We start from the raw sequence: 20,063 nt of genomic DNA on the forward strand, positions 1-20,063 counted from the left end.
GGCATTTATAAGCCTAGCCAGAGTGTGTGTGGCTTTCACCACCTTAGGATGAGGATACTATACCCATTAGTTTGCTGTGCCTCTGTCCAGCAGTGACACAGAGATGATTCCCAGGGTATACCTACGATCTCCCATCCACTCGTCAAGCTTTCTCTTGAACAGAGTCAGTGAGGGGCTCTGCCTCACAAGGACTGGGATTCTGTTCCATAGTGTAGGGAGTCTCTGGGTGATGAACCTGTCCCTCCAGCACGTCCTATTTATATCCGTGTTGAGGTGTGTCTCTTGCTCTCGTGGCTCTGGTTGATTTGGATCATATGAGGTGGAGCATGTCCATGAATTCCAGGTTGGACATGGCCTTGTATGTCAGGCACACATCACCTCAGAGCAGACGGTATGCAACTGTATAGAGCCGGAGTCCCTTCAGTCGGGCAGCGTGTGACATATGTTTGAGCCCCTTTATCCTATTGGTGGGGAATGTTTGGGGTCCTTCCAACTGCTGCAGGTGTCGGGTTAGGTACATTCCGAATGGGGCGTTGTACTCAATCATTGGTCTGATACGTGAAGAGTACAGGGGTACAATCACCTCCCCTGATCTGGATGTGAATCCCTACATGATCAGGTGGGCAATGTAGAAAGTCTTCCTAACCACATTGGCAATGTGAGTGTCAAAAGAGAGGTTACTGACAAGTTGGGTCCCCAGGTCCATGATAACGTCTTCCGTGTTTAATGGATTACCACCTATGTGGTAATTAGGGGTTACCTCATTTTTCCCAAAGGGTATGACTATACCTTTCTTGGCATGTAGCTTAAGGCCATGGCTCTGGCACCAGTTATCCATTTCTATGAGACCTCTGGTGGATGTCTGTGTCTGATGGGGTGTCGAGTATGGTGCCCAGTTTGCAGTCATCTGCATACCTTGTCAGTCACAACCCCCCATGTTTGCCTGCACGTCAGAAAAATTAAATGCCGAACAAGAGGGGCCCAGGACTGAGCCCTGTGGGACACCGTGACCGCCTAGAGTCTGACATGGCACCAGGAACTCTAACCCTGTGGGTTCTGTCCTTGATCCGGTGTGCAACCCATCTTGTGACATATGGGTCTACAACTACGCTGGTGAGCTTTTCTATGATGCACGCATGGGGTATTGTGTCGAACGCTTGCTAGGGCAAGGTAGTCTGTGTGAACTGCCTTACCCTCATCAATGGCCTTAGTGACTCTTCCGAAAAGGTCGACCAGGTTCAAGAGGCAGGATCTGCCCTCGACAAAGCCGACTTGGGTATGATCCAGTGTATGTAGGTCACCAATGTCTTCATCTAGGAGCTCCATTATGATCCCCCCCATAGCTTTGCAGACAAGGCTCGTCAAGCTTATAGGGCGGTAATGTCCAGGGTCCGTAGAAGCTCCGCCTTTGTGGAGTGGGACCACAGCTGCCGCATGCCATTCTTTGGGTACGTATCCTGTAGTAGGGTTAAGATTAAACAGCAGCCTTATGTGCGGGTTTAGGTCCTCATTGAGGTCGTGTAGCACACAGCTGGGGACACCGTCCGGTCCCATTGATGCTGTGTTTTCTGCTTTAGAGAGAGCAGCTCTCACCTGGGCATCTGAGATGTTTGGGAGGCTAGACTCTGGTGGGATACATATCTCTCCTCATGGGGGGGGGGAGGGGAAAAATATGCACGAAACCTGTCTGCCAGTATGTTGGCAATGTCTGTGGGTTCAGTGATCATTGTACAATTCTGAACTAATTCCGAGCATAACTGTGAGCTTCCACCCATGTTTCTACCATAGCTAAAGAAGGCCTTATGGTTGTCTTTTGTGTCTTTCACGAGACCTCTCCCACAGGTGGCCTTGGATGATTGTATGTGTGATCGTATTGTACTGCTAGTATTGATCAGGGATGCCTTCCCTGTTAGGGAGTTTGCTCTGTCATGTAGTAGCTTTCTTCTCTTGTTGTAGAGTTTGTTCATGGCTGGGGTCCACCAGACCGTGCGCCTGCCTTTGGTGGAAAGGGTCCTGATGTTATTAGGGATTGCCTGATCCATACATTCCTGGAGGTGCTCGTAGAAGGCATTTGTAAGGGTTTCAGCAGTGTGGGTTGTGTTTTCCAGTGGCTCGGAGGCCTTGCAGGGTACCACTCCAGTCTTAAGAAGTGTGAGGTTTGCTTTTGGGAAGTTCTTCACCGTGGTCTCCTTTGCTGGTGTTGGGGGTGGGATGTGGATCTCCAGTGATATTAAGATATGGTCTGATCCCACCGATGAGGGATATACATCCTGTGTGGAGCATGTCGTCCCCATGTGTGATGATCAGGTCTAGTATGGTTCCTCCTCTTGTGGGTATGGTGACTAGTTGTTCCATAGCATATGGGTGTATGAACTCCAGGAAGCTTTGGCCTAGGGTGCTGGGTCTTGGGTAATGTTCCCGGTCTATGTATGGGTAGGTGATGTCACCCAATATGATGGTGTTTGGAGAGACATTCACACTCTCCAGTGTCTTCAGGAAGGCTGTGTGGGTATCCTGAGTTTGAGAGGGTGTTCTGTAGCATGCTACAAACTGTAGGGCAGTTCTACCTATGGTTAATTGCACCTGGATGGTCTCCACTGCTACGTGCATTGCCACTAACCTGGAGGTGTGGGTATCCTTTATGCATATGGAGACTCCCCCTCCTTTTGTGGTTCGGTCCGGATTTGTGGGCGGAAAGCGTGATATTAGGTATAACCTGATAGTGCTGGGGTGCTCTCAGGAGCCTTGAACCAGGTTGCAGTCACAGCACAGACATCGATGTGCTCCATACTGAGGAGGGCTTTGAGGGCATGCAACGTGGGGTTTAGACTACTGGCATTGAGCAGTATTACCCTTACTTCTTTCCAAGTTTGTTTTCTAGGGCGGTAGGTTTATCATTTGAGCCTTGCCTGAAAAAGGCACTATGGGGGTGGCAGGAGCCTTTGCCAATATCCAGAAGCCCAGGGGTGACAGGTGCAAGCCGTCCCTTGCGAAGGGGCGTTTGTCAAGCATGTCATCCCAGGCAAACAGACATTGGACCCCCTTAGACTGACACTGGTAATTAAGCCAATTATTAAAGCTGATCATTTTGACTCTGTATTGTGGCATCATTCTTGGTGGGGGTAGGATTCTGCTCAGGGTCAGGGTCATACCGGCCTGGGCTACATAATCTGACAGCCCCTCTCTGTCTCTTTTCATGTAGTCCAGGGAGGTATGTCTCAGGTCGTTCACACCGGCATGGACAATGACTGCGTCATACTTGTACATGCTGCGGAGTGACCTGAGTGCTTGTGTTATGTTGCGGAGTCTAGCGCCCGACAGGCAGCCTACTGTGATCATTTCCTTGTTCATTCTGGTGGGTGGGACGTCAGTGTGTCTGGCTATGGCGTCACCCATAACACGTGTGCCTGGCATTGTGTGTGGCCTTAAGGGCTGTGACTGTTTAGCACACTGACTTTGAGAACTATGTGTTGCATGTCCTATGTCTTGAGGAGGCAGTTGCTTGGGTGTCTGCTTTGGAGGCCTCTGTAGTGTTGCTATATGTCTGAACAGTGCCTCCGAGTATGTCTTTGTGTGTTTATGTGTTTGTTTTGCAGTTGTGATAGTTCTATGTGAAACTGGGTTTGTGGTGTGCGTGGTGACCTTCTCCTCCTGTCTGGTCTTGACGGTCCTGAGTTGAGAGAGCTCAGCCTCCAGTATGGCTATGTAGTAGCATCTCTCACATGTATTTGTGTTTTGTGGGGGTAGGTGTGGGTGTCTGTGTACATGAGGCAATTGTAACTTTGCCTCAGGATGCCCAGATGCACCAGCTGAACAGGAGAGGACGCTAGCAATTGACCCTTTGACATGCTAGAAAACGCGAATGCGTTTGCTGTGTAGCTGAGTCAGAAGGGACCTATAGGGAAATGGGTACTCAAGGGGATTCTAGGCTAATGTAGTACTTTGTTTAGTGTATATGTACTTTACCTATATAAGAATGCTTTAGGAGCAAGTGCTGAGCTTTTGTGATAGAGACTAGACAGTTTAGATTGCAAGTAGAGGAGTTCTAAGGGAAAACTTGAAGAGCATAATGTATGGAGCCAGACATAGTTTAACGTTGGTTACACAGTACATGACACACATGTCCACACATATACTGCACCTGACGCCTGTGGTCAGTGCCACAGGCTACAGTGGACAGAGACATCACATACATGTCAGGACACAGTACAGGTTTGGTGACATTGTGCAGGTGTCCTACACAGCGTGCTGGCCACTGACCTCCGGTGTCACCTGTCAGCTGCGGTGCACGCTGTGCAGCAGTAGGACGCTGTACCAGTAGAGGAATACGGCCGCAGTCGCGGGGTGTATACCACTATGGCACACACCCCATAGTGTGCAGATGTGGACACCTGCCTGTGTGGTCAGGACCCTCACAATACAATGCACCCACACGCCATGTCACAGGGGGCGGACTTGCACTGGTGGGCAGTATGGCTCACATCTATGGTCTCGACAGGGTTGTGCAATGCAGCACCAGTATGGGATGGTCACCCTGTGTGGTTAGTGTCCATTCACAACAGTATATCTGCATACACCCTCACACCAGGCAGCAGACATACAAACATGTTGACACACACACATGGTGGTGACCACACATGTATACACGGAGAGACAACGTGTTGCATGTACTGCACCATCCACAGCCATGCACACCACACTGCGGTATGTACAGATCTTTACTATGGTGTACAGGGATGTGTGGCACGTGGGACATAGTCCCACCGATATGTGGCATACATGGGCACACGTGCCTGCACACATGTCGGTGCTGGGAATGCCACACCCGCCATATGAGACATGTGCAGGCGTGCAGCAGTATGTAGTGCATTATGCGTACCAACACTGTATCCGGCAGATGTGCCGATATATGCACTTGGGAAGTGGTAGGTGTTACAGTAGCCATGTGACATACAGTCGATGACACCTGACTGATGGGTATGCATTATGGCAGCACTGTCATGTAACAGCGACATAGCATACTGTATGCACATGGCAGGGTAGGATGGTGTGTGACACACCTGTGAGCCACCACCTGCACACATGCATGTGGACAGGTGTCTAAACACATGATGTGCACACATACCGCCATATGTGCTGTTACTATGCCACCATATAACAGCCCCCATGATGGGTACGCATGTGGTAGGGAGTTGCATCTATGTTATGGACATCGGCTACTGCTCATGCATGGCTGCACCATGCACAGTACACGTGTCACATGTGTCCCCTGTTGCCATGTGTGTATGCATTGCTACGTTATGACATGTGTGTTGACATACATAGAACATGGACTGTGGTATGGTATCACAGCTGTCACAGGCGAACAATACACGGGTATGTGTCCCAGTCAACACCGCTACACCCTGTAGTGGGAGCATACCACAGACATGTGTCCACCTTCCATTCATGTGTGTAGCACCGTGTATGCCAGTGTTATGCATGTGGTACATCACAGGCTTCGTATGTGTCCTGTGTGCAGTCCATGCACACATCCAGACAATCACATGTATGACATATCCGGACGTTGGTTCACTCTGGTACAGCAGCAGTCATGTGTCATAGCTGTGTCAGGGCCGTGGTATGTGTGGAGCCGACCTGTCTATGTATACTGATATGGGCGGACCACATCACACATGTGGGATCATTGTTAGTACATGTGTACTCTGCACGACTGGTGTACACCGCTATACAGACCTGTGGACATATGTCACATGCTGTTGTTGGACCGTGAGGCATACTGCTGCACCGCTGACATGGTGCTGGCATGGCAGCTACAGTGTTCACTGCAGTGTGTACATGTTTGACCTGCACCCGTGATGCCTGTGATGTCATCTGTGTGTGTACGGGTAACTGCATGTCTGACCACCCTGTGCGTGTGGACGGGTTTACCTGCCCGTGACCTGCGGTGTGTACACACCGTCTGCATGGCTGACGGTGCGTAGCACATGCTAAGTGTGTGAGCATGCCCGGTTTGCTGTTGTGTAGGTGGACACACACGACGTTCCACACTCTGCACTTTCATGATTCAACCCCATGTGTATGCATGTCTGCACTCTGCAAATGCTAAGTGTGTGAGCATGCCCAGTAAGCAGTTGTGTGGATGGACACACAGTACAGTGCACACCGTGCCCATCTGTGATTATACCCCATGTGCATGTATGTTTCCCCTTTGCAACCGCTAGGTGTGTCAGCATGCCCAGTTTGCTGTTGTGTAGGTGGACACACACGACGTTCCACACTCTGCACTTACATGATTCAACCCCATGTGTATGCATGTCTGCACTCTGCAAATGCTAAGTGTGTGAGCATGCCCAGTAAGCAGTTGTGTAGATGGACACACAGTACAGTGCACACTGCGCCCTTCAGTGAGTATACCCCGTGTGCATGTATGTTTCCCCTTTGTGACCGCTAGGTGTGTGGGCATGCCCAGTACGCCATGCGTGGACACACAGTACAGTCGGATCCGACGTCTGATACTAGGCTTGTAGCCATGGCCAATGACATCCTGCATAGCCATGGTGGCTGTCCAGGCGAGTTATATGTAGTTGCTATGCCACAATGGCTGCCTACATCATGCACGCCGGTTGCTCTCTCACAGGGTGTACTGTCTGTGGTGCATCCCGTACCCATGTCGTGATGATGTGCTCCGTAGTTAGTTAGTATTCCCGAGGGCAGCACTGACGTGTTACTGTATGCCCACCTTGGGATAGCAACATGCTGTGTGACTGCGCACTCTGCCTCATTCCCTATCGGCTGCCTTGCCTCTGCAGATGATATCACCCACCTACAAGTATGCCTCTTGACAGTGCTGTGCTCAGTAAGCTCGGTAGCACGTTCTGTAAATGCATCATGCTGTAGTGTGTTCATGTAGGTAGGCGTAGGTTCAACTCCCGGCCCTTCCCCGTGTGTGTGTGTGTGTGTGTGTGTGTTTCCAGCTGCCTCTGGGGATAGTAATGCTTTTAGACGCTTCACAACAAATACCTTGGCTATCAGCGTCCATTCCTTTACGGATGATGTCACCTGCCTAGAAGTATGCCTCTGACAGTGCTATGCTTAGTAAGCTCGGTAGCGCGTTCTGTAAATGCATCATGCTGTAGTGTGTTCATGCAGGTAGGCGTAGGTTCAACTCCCGGCCCTTCCCAGTGTGTGTGTGTGTGTGTGTGTGTGTGTGTGTGTGTGTGTGTGTTTCCAGCTGCCTCTGGAGAGAGTAATGCTTAATGCTTTTAGATGCTTCACAACACATACCTTGGCTATCAGCGTCCATTCCTTTACGGATGATGTCACCCGCCTAGAAGTATGCCTCTGACAGTGCTGTGCTCAATGCTTCGGTAAGTCGTAGCGCATTCTGTAAATGCATCATGCTGTAGTGTGTTCATGTAGGTAGGCATAGGTTCAACTCCCGGCCCTTCCCCGTGTGTGTGTGTGTGTGTGTGTGTGTGTGTGTGTGTGTGTGTGTTTCCAGCTGCCTCTGGGGATAGTAATGCTTTTAGACACTTCACAATACATACCTTGGCTATCAGCGTCCATTCCTTTACGGATGATGTCACCTGCCTAGAAGTATGCCTCTGACAGTGCTGTGCTCAGTAAGCTCGGTAAGCTCGCAGCTGCTCTGTAAATGCATCATGCTGTAGTGTGTTCATGTAGGTAGGCGTAGGATCAACTCCCGGCACTTCCCCGTGTGTGTGAGTGTGTGTGTGTGTGTTTCCAGCTGCCTCTGGGGATAGTAATGCTTTTAGATGCTTCACAACACATACCTTGGCTATCAGCGTCAATTCCTTTACGGATGATGTCACCCGCCTAGAAGTATGCCTCTGACAGTGCTGTGTTCAGTAAGCTCGGTAGCGCGTTCTGTAAATGCATCATGCTGTAGTGTGTTCATGTAGGTAGGCGTAGGTTCAACTCCCGGCCCTTCCCTGTGTGTGTGTGTGTGTGTGTTTCCAGCTGCCTCTGGGGATAGTAATGCTTTTAGACACATCACAACACATACCTTGGCTATCAGCGTCCATTCCTTTATGGATGATGTCACCCGCCTAGAAGTATGCCTCTGACAGTGCTGTATTCAGTAAGCTCGGTAGTACGTTCTGTAAATGCATCATGCTGTAGTGTGTTCATGTAGGTAGGCATAGGATCAACTCCCGGCCCTTCCCCGTGTGTGCAAGTGTGTGTGTGTGTGTGTTTCCAGCTGCCTCTGGGGATAGTAATGCTTTTAGATGCTTCACAACACATACCTTGGCTATCAGCATCAATTCCTTTACGGATGATGTCACCCGCCTAGAAGTATGCCTCTGACAGTGCTGTGTTCAGTAAGCTTGGTAGCGCGTTCTGTAAATGCATCATGCTGTAGTGTGTTCATGTAGGTAGGCGTAGGTTCAACTCCCGGCCCTTCCCTGTGTGTGTGTGTGTGTGTGTGTGTGTGTGTGTTTCCAGCTGCCTCGGGGGATAGTAATGCTTTTAGACGCTTCACAACACATACCTTGGCTATCAGCATCCATTCCTTTACGGATGATGTCATCCGCCTAGAAGTATGCCTCTGACAGTGCTGTGCTCAGTAAGCTCAGTAGCGCGTTCTGTAAATGCATCATGCTGTAGTGTGTTCATGTAGGTAGGCGTAGGTTCAACTCCCAGCCCTTCCCCGTGTGTGTGTCTGTGTGTGCGTGTTTCCAGCTGTCTCTGGGGATAGTAATGCTTTTAGACACTTCACAACACATACCTTGGCTATCAGCGTCCATTCCTTTACGGATGATGTCAACCACCTAGAAGTATGCCTCTGACAGTGCTGTGCTCAGTAAGCTCGGCAGAGCATTCTGTAAATGCATCATGCTGTAGTGTGTTCATGTAGGTAGGCGTAGGTTCAACTCCCAGCCCTTCCCCGTGCGTGTGTGTGTGTGTGTGTGTGTTTCCAGCTGCCTCTGGGGATAGTAATGCTTTTAGATGCTTCACAACACATACCTTGGCTATCAGTGTCCATTCCTTTACGTATGATGTCACCCGCCTAGAAGTATGCCTCTGACAGTGCTGTGCTCAGTAAGCTCGGCAGCGCGTTCTGTAAATGCATCATGCTGTAGTGTGTTCATGTAGGTAGGCGTAGGTTCAACTCCCGGCCCTTCCCCATGTGTGTGTGTGTGTTTCCAGCTGCCTCTGGGGATAGTAATGCTTTTAGATGCTTCAAACACATACCTTGGCTATCAGCGCCCATTCCTTTACGGATGATGTCACCCGCCTAGAAGTATGCCTCTGACAGTGCTGTGCTCATTAAGCTCAGTAGCGCGTTCTGTAAATGCATCATGCTGTAGTGTGTTCATGTAGGTAGGCGTAGGTTCAACTTCCGGCCCTTCCCCGTGTGTGTGTGTGTTTCCAGCTGCCTCTGGGGATAGTAATGCTTTTAGATGTGTCACAACACATACATTTGCTATCGGCGTCTGTTCCTTTGTGGATGATGTCACCCACCTAGATGTATGCCTCTGACAGTGCTGTGTTCAGTGCTCTGAGTAGCGCGTTCCGTACCTGTGTCATAATGTCGTGCGGTTGGGTAGGTAGGGGTAAGGTCAATTCCCATGCCTGCCGGCTGTGTGTGTGTGTGTGTGTGTCTATGCTCCCAGCCGCATGGGTTCATAGGTTATGGTTTTAGACGCTCCACAGCACACAGATATCCTGCTGACATCTCTGTGTTTGCGGATGTTGAGACGCAGCTAGTGGACTGCCTGTGTGCCTGCTGTGGTTAGCGACCTCCGTAGCGTGTTCTCCACGTGTGTCCTGCTGTGGTGTGATAGGGTAGTGATGTGTAGGTTCCACTACCGGCCTTGCCACATGTGTCTGTCTGTATCTCTCTCGATGTATATATACATACATATGTTATGCCCATAGCGCTGCTCTTGCATGGACAGCTGTCTGTCCCATGTATCGCATATTTGCACGGCTGACAAATAGAAATGTGGTACGATGCATATCCAAACATTGTCCATGCAACGTCCGTGTTCCGGGAGGTGTTGAACGCCCTAAAGACATCTGCTGTATATCTTGGCAGACAGCTATCCTTGCTGTACTGTCACTGTACTCGTACACGCCATAGACCTTGTGTATCATTGCCTGTTTATGGTGTGTGTATGTCTATCTGAGCTGTGTGCATGGTCGTGTGTATGTCCCACTATAATCGTCTGTGTAGGTGTCGCCACTATGGGTAATCCATGTAGACAGCTGTTTCATGTGCATTTCAGCACATACCTGCGGACAGTGCTACCCCTCCTACAGCAGCACATTCCATCATCTTGCAGTGGATACTAGTGTTTCCACACACATGTATCTGTGTCTGTTCATAACACTCCACCTCAGGGAGCGTATATCTGGACACGGCCTTATGTGATAGTGTGACACTCAGGGCCAGTCATGTCATGTTGCTCTTAGAACATTGGTAGTGGGCACAGTGATATGTTTTGCATGCGTATGGCATTTCTGTCTGACTTGCTGTCTTCCTCGCATGTTTGTCGCTGCTTCCTGTCATCAGTTATCATGAGAGCGCCGGACTGTTACTGTTACGTGGAACACAGCGAACATATGAGGCAGACTTCTACACACTCTGCATACATCTGTGCAGTTGCAGGGTATGTGTCTAATACAACATATCTACTGTCCGCCTACAATACACACACAGTGTGTGGTGGCATAACAGACCACATGACATTGCTTTGTATTTGCACGGCACACCCACGCAGGCAGTTGTATTCCTCACACAGGTCTACATCTGCTTATCCACACTACTTGTTCTTTCCTGTACCATATGTGTGCGTCATATTTGCGCTTCCCGTCAATGGCGGGGCTCACGTACGACTATGGGGGCCTGGTAATTTTTATGTTGACACTTCATGGCACCCTGGGGGACACTTCACCTTTGTGTCTGATTACCTTCCACATTGACCTTCGCGGGGCATACGTTGTCATTCACAATTACCGGGGTAGGACATATACATGTTTGCACATTTGTCCTGCTGTCTTTCTTCCCACCTGTCCGCCTAGTATCACCGGTTCAGTACATGTATTCTGGACAGGTAGATCCTTCATACCCTGACCTGTTGTCATTATGTGTACACGCCCTGACGTTCGGCCATTGCCCTTGTTACGTTTCGCATAGTGCTGTGCCTTTCTAGCTGATTGATGCCTAGGCATTCCGGACTGTGCGGTGGGTGATAGGGAGCGCTATTTCCATTGCATGATTACTGACACTCATAACATCCGTATTCATGGCTACGCCAGCATACCTCTCAAGTGTACCTCGTTATGGGGGACGTACCTCATTTGGGTTCATAGGTTCATAGGTTCATACTAGGCTATCTGCCCAAGGGAATTTATAAGCCTAGCCCAGAGTTTTGTGGCTTTCACCACCCCTTTAGTTTGGAGGATACTATGCCCATTATTTTGCTGTGCCTCTGTCAAGCAGTGACACTGAGATAATCCGTGGGGTATATCTGCGATCTCCCATCCATTGGTCAAGATTTCTCTTGAACAAAGCCAGCAAGGTGCTCTGCCTCACATGTACCTGGATTTTGTTCCACAGCATAGGGAGTCTCTGGGTGATGAATCTGTCCCTCCAGCACGTCCTATTAATAACCGTGTCAAGGTTTAAGTCTCCCGCCCTTGTAGTTCTGAGGGATCTAGATTATTTGAGGTGAAGCATGTTCATCAATTCTGGGTTGGACATGGCCTTGTATGTCAGGCACAGGTCACATCTGAGCAGACGGTAAGTGACTGAATAGAGCTGAAGTTCCTTCAGTCGGGCAGCATAGGACATATTTTTGGGACCCTTTATCCTTTTGGTGAGGAACTTTTGGGGCCTTTCCAGTTGCTGCAGGTGTCGTGTCAGATACATTCCGAATGGGGCATTGTACTCAATCATTGGTCTGATGAGTGATGAGTACAGGGGGACGATGACTTCCCTTGATCTAGATGTGAATCCCTTCATGATCAGGTGGGCAATGTAGAAGGTCTTCCTAACTACGTTGGCAACGTGAGTGTCAAATGAAAGGTTACTGTCAACCTGGGTACCCAGATCCCTGATAACCTCTTCTGTGCTTGGTGGGTTGCCGCCTATATGGTAGCAAGGGGTAACCTTGTTTTTCCGAAGGGTATGACTATGCATTTTTTGGCGTTTAACTTTAGGCCATGGCTCTGGCACCAGTTGTCCGTTTCTATAAGACCCTTCTGAAGGATATCTGTGTCAGATGTGTTCTCAACTATGGCGCCCAGTTTGCAGTCATCTGCAAAGTTTGTCAGCCATAATCCTCCTGTGTTTGCTTGTACTTCTGAAAAGTAGATGCCAAACAGGAGAGGGCCCAGGACTGAGCCCTGTGGGACACCACTTGTGACAGGCTTTGAGTCTGACATGGCGCCAGCAACTCTGACCCTGTGGGTTCTGTCACTTAGCCAATTTGCAACCCATCTTGTGACGTTTGGGTTTACATTTAAGCTGTTGAGTTTTTCAATGATACCTGAGTGGGGTATTGTGTCGAAAGCATTTGCCAGGTCGAGGTAGGCTGTGTGGACTGCCTTTCCCTCATCAATGGCCTTGGTGACTGTTTCGAAAAAGTCAACCAGGTTTAAAAGGCATGATCTGCCCTTGACAAAGCCAAACTGGGTCGGATCCAAGGTCTGCAAGTCTCCTATGTCTTTATTTATGAGTTCCATTATGATCCTCTCCATAGCTTTGCAGATCAAGCTTGTCAAGCTGATGGGACGGTAATTTCCCGGGTCGGTGGTGGCACCGCCTTTGTAAAGTGGGACCACAGTTGCCATACGCCACTCCTTAGGCACGTATCCTGAGGTGAGGCTAAGATTAAACAGCTGCCCTAACTGCGGGTTTAATTCCTCATCAAGTTCGTGGAGCACACATCCGGGGACACCATCTGGTCCCATGGATGCTGTGTTTTTTGCCTTGGAGAGAGCAGTTCTCACCTGAGAGTTAAAGATGTTTGGGGGGGCTATAATTCTCTAGTATAGCTATCTCACCTTTTGGGGGGGGAGTTTGCACTGAACCTGTCAGCCAGTATGTTGGCAATGTCTGTAGGTTCAGTAATGTTTACATCATTTTGAACTAATTCTGAGCATATCTGGGGGTTTCCTCTCAGGTTTCTAACATAGCTAAAGAAGGCCTTATGATTGTCCTTTGAGTCCTTAGCGACATTTCCCTCAGAATTTGCCTTGGATGATTGGGGTCTTGGATGATTGGGGTCTTAAACGGGTCCTGCTCCTCAAAATTCCACAAAGTTCCACATTGAAAGGGTCTGTTACACATTATGTTAGGAATGTTTTAGGTGACATCCATGGTAAATTGACATTAATCATATTAATTCATTAAAAGATCTTCATTATACGTGCGAACAGCGTATTTTAACCATCCTGTGACCTTCCTAGTTGAAGTTGTTAGTAAGTCATTAGTATGTGTTCCACATTATGCCCATTTGTTCCACATTATGGAGGCGAGTGTTCCTCATTTTGGTGATGGGAGGTTGAGAGCTATGTACGCCAGTATTCGCACAACAGTCTGACTTTGTATGGGGTATTTCTAATGTAGTCCCTATCTGTATTTCCTGTGCTATGCCTTACTGCAGCTGTGTTATTCCGACAGATTTCCAGTTATGGGTGCCATCTTGGTCGTACACATGTCCATCCATGGGGATTGCCTAAAGGACACTGATATAGGGCTGTACATATTTCACACCTGCTTTCCGCATTATCCGGTGGATGCTTTGCACCATTAGTGGGGATTAAGGCATGTGCTATACCCACATCCCTCCCACGGGGCGGGCCTATGGATTCTCTGCCAAACAGCACCTAGGCCCATTTCTGCATACCCAGGTTCCCATGCCTGCAACCCTCAACGGTACACATTACACATGGTTAATGTGTGCGGTACTGGGATGTGGATGCACTTCTATGGACTCGCCACTCTGGGGATATCTGTCCATATGCCCTGCATTTCATGGACACATGTGTCATCAACCTTGCACAAGCTTTTAGTGCATGTATAGCTGTTCCGTAGTTGCGGCTGTCACTTCTTTTGCATCAATCGCAGCAGGGGTTGCGAATGGAGCAATTTTTGGAGTCCTATAATGGACACCAGTGTGCATGTGTAAAGTGTAGAACTTGTTGGACTGTCACCTTCTGGCCAGTCGTTTTGACTGCTGCTGTATGTTCCCCGTTCGCTGACGTCTGTTTGACTACCCATATTATCTATTACTTGGCATATTTATATCTATGTGTCATATATACGGTACGTAGGTCTGTTGTGTGTACATATATACATGTGAACCCCTTGTTTCATACCTTGCTTTGTTACTGTCTGTGGATTACCTGTGTACACACATATATAACCATACCATACCTTTCCACTGTACAGGTTCTGGCAGAGTGTACGGATGGTTGGCCCTTTACCTTAGGTGTGTGTTATATTGACCTGTGTCTATCTGGCAATTTGCTGGCATTTCATGTGAGACTTACCTGATTCTATAGAGACCGGATTCTATAATTATGACGTGCTTCCACTGACTGCATTTTTCTTTGTCTTCTGGAATCTTTATGTAACCAGTTCTTTTTGGACACTTTCTATTGTTGTTCATTTTTGTTTACATATATGACTGCTTTGGTATGCTGTGCTATTATTGTGTGTGGAGCATTTCTCCCCGGGCCTCTACTGACACTGGACATGTATACAGCTAGCCTAGCCTGGTCAACACATGTGAACCAACATAAAATGTACATAAACGTACGGTGGCACCTTCTGACAAGTAGGTCGGGTTACAGATGCATACCCTTCATCAATCCCTGCTACTAACACACCCGTTATTCTATCCACATTCTATGTTTGTCTTATCACATATCATGTGTTTCTCACTATTTGTACCAGTACTTTGCACGGCATTGTCCGGTTCCATACTTTCAGAGGCTGACAGTTTTGAGACATGTATAACTAACGTGGGGGACACAGCATTAACTTACCCTGCTGTGAGTGGATCACACACGCACTTGCATTTCCTAATTGTGGGTTACGCACAGGCGCACATGCATATCTGTATTCTGGGTTACATATGTTTATTGAGTCTGTGTGATTACGTGGCCTGTATTAGTTGTGACTGTTCCAGTAACATATCTCTGATCCGGTTAACGGACGTGTGCGGGACACACTTTCACCTTTACACATGTAACTGTCTTTGCGGCACAGACGCATTATTTACACGTTCACATTTATATGTTCTATAGTCATAATTCAAACGGGACTGCATTCACGTTGGCTGGTTGCTGTGAGCACTACACGTTTGCTGTTCTGTCTCATTTATATGCATACCCATGGTACATAGCTACATTAACATACCCCCCCCGCACTCACTTACGCCACAGGCATCCATTCTCCTGCTGGGAAAAGTGCGGTACTACATGTTACACGTTTCCTATTCCCTACTGCTCTTGACCTAGGATGCATATGGCATGACCGCAGGGATATTCAGATCACAGGGGCTTATAGCCCCAACGCATACAGGTCTTTGATTGTCAGGGTGTTCCTGTGGTGCTCTGGGTTTGGTCTTGTCCGCCTAGTGTACGGAACTGCCCTGACCGTGTACGAATGTCAGACGAGGCACATGGGCACGGTTTGTCCATGTCTATTATACCATGACCGCCCCCATTATTCCTATCCGTGCACGCTGATTGGCCAGCGTGCCCGTTGTAGGTTGGGTTATAGTAATGGCACACGGTCCGGTCGCCCGGACCTATTTCCATTAGTATACCTCGGTATTTATAACCTGTCTTGCTATGTTACATGGGTTTAACATAGCGTGACAGCTTTAACTGCGCCACGGTGATGTCTGTTGCTTACTTTGTGCCAGTCTCTCTCTGCTACACACATTTAACATAGCGGGACAGGTTGTACAACACAGCGACGGGGACACCGAGCTCTCCGTTGCTGTTTTGTATTGATTTGCTATGTTGACTGTGTTTTACATAGCGAGACAGTTTTGACATTAGCAACGGACATCTCGCGCAGTACGTCAGCACCGCCGCGGATGCCAGACATCTGCGGATGGGCAGCAGACAGGCATTAGGCTGTGCCATTATGTCTGGGGATTGATAGTTTACTTTCCTAGTTGATATGGCATAATAGCAATAACCCACGTCTGGGTGTGGGTACTGCTGTATTTACCCACGGTGGCCTTTGTTTGGTCCCTCGGGCATTGCCCTCGGGACCGCACCACGTCTACCGTGGGTATATCCGCAATTACCCACACCCAGGCATGGGTTATTGCTATGATATTCATTCCGTATGTACAGACACGAATGTTTGGGCAACCAACAATAGCTTCTGCTATTGCCATACAATGCTGTGGGTGGTGCCGGTTATCATACATATGCCATGTTCTGCATTTTTCCCATTCACACTTGTCTATCCCCTGTCCTCATTCATACGTGGATATTTATGTGGCACATGACTGAACTATGTATTACCTGCAGGTATGCTGTCTACAGTGCACATATGTGACGGTTGGTTACAGTGTATCTGTGTACCTACCTCTGTGATACTGGGTACTACCACACATCCTTCGCAGCATTACATGCGTATGTACATACTATTATTTGGTGGCCTGTGGAAGGTTGTCAGAGCACCGGTTACATGTGTCCCTATTTGTGCACGCATCGTGTTGGTCTTTGTCCGGCCTTCGTTGCTATCATGGGTTGGATGGTGGTGTTGGTGTGTGTTTGGGTTGTATTTATACTGCCGATACGTCAGTGGGGGGTGGGGTTGGCACGTGTTCCTCTTTGCAGGGGGCCCCATTATGGACATATGTGCCCTGCGTCGACACTTGACACGTGCCATATGTCCTGTGATATTGACACAGTCGTGTATGTCTTCCTGCATTACTACTTGCATGCTACGGGCATTTTGTATCTGGTACGCATGACTATTATGTAGGATAGCTTAGGCTATTCCCATGCTATGACATAACCATTCATCCGGGCATATACGTGTTATTCTATCCTTTGCATTGGCCATGGGTGTTTTGCCATACGGAACAACACATATCTACGAGTGATGTCCCACCTTGACATTCTCTGCATGTGGCAACCCTGCTGGGGTGACCTGCTTGGTGGACGGCTGTTCCGCCCTGTGTATTGTGTTTGACATGTCTGCATAGCTAATCATCGGTACAGTGGCTGCACATACTTCTTTGTGCAGATGTGTCCAGTTATGGACACCGTGGTGTGTGAACACCTGTGGGGTTTCGACTGGTCCGTAACCACATGCGGGATGTACACATTCTGCCGACACATTCACATGCAGCCATTTGGATATCAGTACCTGGGATGGGATGTTGACATGTGGGGTACATATTTGCACGCATGTCGCTGCCTAGGACAATACTTCCTACTACATCTGGGGTATACCCGCTGTGTGTAGGTGTGTAGCTGCGCAAGGCTGCTAGCTGGATTGGGTGGACAGTCGGACATGGGTGCGGGTTACGTGCTATGACGGGGTTGTTGTGTATTACATTTGCATGCATGGGTTCTGCTTCTGGATATTCCGATTCGGCATACGCCATCATATGTGTATGTGACGGGTACGTTGCTGTGTCTAGCACATTTTACTATACACATGTTTGTCTGTGTTTGGGATATCTGGTTTCTTTCTGGTTGTTCTATGGCCACGACTGCCCAGCTATGTACCCTTACTACCACTGTGGGACTGCTGGTGACCATGCCCATGGGGCTAGCTGTGTGTAGTTGCAGCGCGCTGACATGATGCAGTACACCTCCAATGGGTATGCCTGCTGACAGTGCATTGCGTGACGGACACGGTATTCCGAGTATCCTTTGTTCCGTGGATGGGAACATTTTGTACTTCGTGGATTTATGTTTGGTTCTCCATTTTGTGTGGTCGGGTACTATGTTGCGTACTCTGCATACGTTTCATTTTCCACGGACACTGGTTGGTGCGGTTACTATTGCAGGTGGCCTGTGACAGTCAGCACTTTAGGTTGCTCATCACCTGCCGGCTTGGCCACGCCTATGGGCGCATCCTACTTGGGCTCCCTGGACTCGCGCACGTGCCCTATGCACGTGGTTGTGGTTGCGGCACACACTCATTACTATGCATGTGGCACTGCTACGCCAGTTATACGCTGCACGGCCGGCGCAAGCCTTACGCCGGCCTTGCGCCGAGCTTCATGAATCCGGGGGTACATTTACATTTGCGGCCATTGTTTACCATATGTACACTAAAAACAAAACAAACCTAAAAGTAAAAACAAACCTTTAAAAAACAACTTTAATGTGGGAGACTCTGCCCCTACATCCCTGAAAGTTATATATACTAAATCCATGGTTGCACAACTGCAAAGAAAGCTGAAACCAGGAAATTATGTCATAGTCAAACATTAATGTTAACTATAATGTAATCTGATCAACTGTACCAAGGTTTTTTACACAAAAAAGTTGAAAAGATTAAATGATCATTCATCCAGACATGCTGTACCCATATATATATATATATATATATATATATATATATATATATATATATATATATATATATATATATGAAAAAAAATCAATCCATATATACAGATATATGTGTGTATGTGTCTGTATGTGAGTGCAAAATAAGATGCACACATAACAAATACATATATTTTTATACACACCAACATATATTATATGACAACAATAAATGCAATATGAGAGTACACACAGATAAGTGTGATGAAGAGAGGGAGATCACATGCCAAGTTTGAAAGGCAACAATTGTAAGCCAACAAATAAACGCTGGACTCTGAAGCTATGAGACAAAGCTCTTTCTTCTCAGCTCTTAATAACAACACAAAAAGTTTGTGATACATGCAAAGTTAGGAGACAGGTTACCACTCTCTGTCTCTGTATATAATGTACATGTAACTGCATCCATAGTAGGATGAAGTGGTGCAGCAGACCTAAGCCCCATTTAATTACTCATCGATTGATGCAGAAAGGTAAAACACAGGTAAGTGCACATATGGACATGTGTGTCACACCCACATGTCAGTGCCTATATGCATTGTACCTCCTCAAAGTTTATTTGTAGCCTTGTTAGTAAATAATTATTATGTGGTGAAGCTATACCTCATATTAATTTACAGTTAATTATCTCACACATATTATATTATCTGTATCACTTTCAGATTCTCTATATTTAAGGTCTGCAGATTTATAGTATAGATAATTAGTGGGGTGTGGGGGGTAGCATGAGTGTCCGGTGTTTACAAACTCTGAGATTGCATTACAGTAACTCAATTACTGGTAAGTAAGTATTTGTTTATGCTTCTTTTACGTTGGCCATCTATCATCGTTGGATGAAAATCATTATGATGATATGCCCATTCCATTAAAGGAAGTTTCAAGAAGTAGTATCTGACAAACAGCCATTCAATGAATGTGTTGTTCGACAATTAACCATCGACCCAGTCTCCTTATGTAGGTTTCTGCAGGTTTTAATTTACATTAATGGATTCCATTCATGTCAGATGGACCCAGTACTCAATGTATGATAAAAAGATTTTTGCATAATTCATATAACTTTTTATGACAGACTGTAATTGGTAGTTTTGTACTCGGATACTGAGATTAATTCTAGTTTTCTTAAATAATGCAACAAAATTGTGTATTATTTTAGTAGTGTAGTGAGGGTTATGTTCAAATTGATTCATGTTGCACTTCTGTTAATTTATCATTTTTTATTTAGACTAATCATATATAGGGCCAGATTCAGGAAGCCTCCGTGTAAGAGTTATAACTCTTACACGGAGGCTGCAGTTAAATGGTGTGATGTCAGCATGTCATGCATATGCATGAGGTGCATGAGGCATGCTGAATCACACTGTAACTCTTACACGGTCCGTGTAAGAGAGTAGGGGGCATGTCCGTAGGCTAAGCCCTGCATGTGGACACGCCCCCGTAAGTGTAGAATGGCTGAAAGTAAACAGCCACGAGAGAGGCCATGGAAATGTAAA

Source organism: Protopterus annectens, chromosome 14.part0 (genome assembly GCF_019279795.1).
Source record: "Protopterus annectens isolate FY-2018-M chromosome 14.part0, PAN1.0, whole genome shotgun sequence".
In the NCBI taxonomy this organism is placed as follows: domain Eukaryota; kingdom Metazoa; phylum Chordata; order Ceratodontiformes; family Protopteridae; genus Protopterus; species Protopterus annectens.